Genomic DNA, 2,917 nt, shown 5'->3' with positions numbered 1-2,917 from the left:
ATCCTGGTATGTCGAGGATGTTTGGATAGGTTTCCATTATCTTTGTGGACAATGTTGTGATCTATTACGGATCCGAGGTGAGTCACGTACATTACCTTTGCATAGATCTAGAGATGATTCGACGAGAACATCTATATGTGATTATCAGTAGTGCTGGTTTGGATTGTCTTTTGTTATGATGTTTGGGACACACGGTCACCAGTAGGAGTGTACCGTGGTTCCACAAGAGATAGAGGTTGTTACCGTTGGGAGCAGCCGAAATCAGTGTAGGAGATCCGCAGTCTTTTGTGACTCGCAGGATATTACAGACCTTTCGTCGAGGGTTTCTTCCGCATAGCTATGCTACTTTCACGCGTGACCATGAAAGGCGTGAAGTTTACTTGGACTGAGGATTGCAAGGCTAGCTTCTAGGAGCTGAAGCGGAGACTAGTGTCGGCTTTGATTTTTGGTTTTTACCTTCGGAAGAGGACGAATTTGTCCTCTACACCGACGCGTCTCTACAGGGTATGGGTGCTGTTCTGAGGCAGCACGGTAGAGCGTTCTTATATGCTTCTCGATAGTTGAGGGAGCCTGAGAAGAAAATACTCAGTTCATGATCTGGAGTTGGCCGCTGTTATTTTTGCCCTGAAGATTTGGCGGCAGTACCTGTATGATATTACATTGAGATTCTCACTGACCATCGGAGTCTCAAATATCTGTTCACTCAGAAGGAACTTAATCTTCGACCGAGGAGATAGATGGAGTTCCTGAAGTATTATGATTGTACCATTAGCTATCACCTGGGAAAAGCTAATGTGGTTACCGATGCACTTAGCTAAAGGTCCAGAGGGACTTTAGCTTGCCACCGAGTTGTGGTCACAGATTTGATTCAGGATTTCTCTGAGTTAGACATTGAGGAGCAGGGACATACAGAGCAGGGTATTCTTGTTACCATAGTTGCTCAGTCGTCGATCAGGACGAGAATCCAAGAGACCCAGTTGTTGAGACCTCATAGAGCTCAACGTGAGGCAAAGTGGTCCATATTATCAGACAAAGGATGTCAGAGGCATAAGACTGCCAGAAGTGTTATGCGGACCCGAGTCGGAGACACCTTGAGTTCTCCATTTGCGGCTATATATTTCTGCGAGTTTCGCCCACGAAAGGGGTGAAGAGATTTGACCTCAGAGGTAAGCCAGCTCTGCGGTACATTGGACCTTTCCAGATCTCGGAAAGGATTGGAGCAGTAGCTTACTGGTTGGCACTATCGCCGTCATTGGTAGGCGTGCACGATGTATTCCACGTATCTATGCTGAGTAGATACGTACCTGACCCGACACATGTGCTGACAGATGTCTTAGTTCCAGTTCAGCCTGACGCCACTTATGAGGAGATTCCGGTACGGATTTGGGACCGGAAAGAGCGTCAGTTGAGGAACAAGACTGTCCGACTGGTTAAAGTCGGATGGCAGCATCATTCAGACGAGGAGGCTACTTGGGAGCTCGAGGATACCATCCGAGCTCGATACCCCCATCTTTTCACTTGAGGATGTGATTTAAATTACCGTTCAGCATTTATACTCTATATCTGTTGTTAGTACTTGCTGATGGTAGATAACTAAATTTGGGGACCAAATTTTTATAAGTGGGGGAGAATGTAAAATACCAGGAAATAGGCGAATATTAATAAGGGAATTTTCCGGAATTTTTGGAAATTTTTCGGGAATTTTTCGGAACTCGTATGGACGTGTTAACGGGGACAAGAACGGGGTCCGGGAAAGCCTATTTAGGCTACCCGATTTAAGCGAGGAAAAGATTATATTTATATATCCTTTTCCTTCTTATTTCTTTATTTCTTTTCCCTTGCTTTTGTGGCCGAACCCGAGCCGTCCCCGCACCCCTTCCTTCTTCTCCCCGACGCCGCCGCGCGGCTTCTCCTTCGGAGCCCTAACCGCCGAGCCGTTTTCCTTCTCCCTCCCTCGTGTATAAGCCTCGGCCATTACCTCTTCTTCCTTCCCGAGCGCGCACAACCTCTTCTTCTTCTTCTCCTCTGCCGACGCCGACTCTCTTCTGTTGTGCCCTAACGAGCCGCGAGCCATACTGCCGCTCTTCCTCGCCGCACACCGGGACCCCCTTCCTCCTCCCTGTCCAAGCGCCGGCCACCGCGACACCCATCTCCGGCCTGTGCCCTAGACTCAGCCCCGACGCCACTGCCGGCACCGGTTTCTCAGCGTCGGCCGCCGTCGCCGTGCCCTAGCACCGCCGCCGACACATCCCCTCACCTCTTGCCGCCGGCCACAGACCGAGCAGTGCCGACCATCACTGGAGACTGCTTGTTTCCGTGCCCTAACACTGCCTTGCTTCCCTCTTTTGTGCTCTGGATCAGCAATCGGCCACTGCAGCCTCCCTTGTGCGCTGTTTGGTTGATCGCAGCCTAGCTCCTTGCCCTAAATCTGCCGAGCCCTAATTTGTTCTTCACTGCCGTGCCCTAGGTTTTCCCCTTGCTGGTGAGTGAGGTAAGCAGCTTACCTTTGTTGTTTCTTTGTATTTGATCACTGGTTGGATGCAGAAATAACTCACAGATGTGGTTGATTGATATCTAGGTTTGGTGTCAACGGGATTAAGCTGTTGTTGGAGCTGAGGAATCTGATCATTATTCGTACACTTAGGTGAGCATGTTTAGTGAATTTGGTTGGGTTCCTATGGAGGATGTTCCATGCTGTATAATTTTGTATAGGGTATTAGGTTATATCTGGGTTAGATTTAATTTTGGGGTAGGCAATTGGTTATGTTAATTAGGGTTTTCCCTAATTTAGTCTCGTGGATTTTATTTAGCTATTTAAATTCTTATGAATTTTAGCTAAATAAAAATATATATATTGATTGGTACAGGACATTGATTCGAGACGGTGTCTCGACGAGGGATCAATTTCGGATTGGAC

The 2,917-nt window shown here is 47.9% G+C and overlaps 1 long non-coding RNA gene across 1 annotated transcript; it reads left to right on the top strand.

The window, feature by feature from the left end:
- Positions 1-2,324: 2,324 nt before the first annotated feature.
- On the top strand, positions 2,325-2,917 carry LOC121968190. The gene is made up of 3 exons (XR_006107987.1): positions 2,325-2,491; positions 2,579-2,644; positions 2,868-2,917. It is a non-coding gene; the product is annotated as an uncharacterized LOC121968190 (long non-coding RNA).

Source organism: Zingiber officinale, chromosome 3B (genome assembly GCF_018446385.1).
Source record: "Zingiber officinale cultivar Zhangliang chromosome 3B, Zo_v1.1, whole genome shotgun sequence".
NCBI lineage: Eukaryota > Viridiplantae > Streptophyta > Magnoliopsida > Zingiberales > Zingiberaceae > Zingiber > Zingiber officinale.
This window is presented reverse-complemented; position numbering and strand designations above follow the sequence as displayed.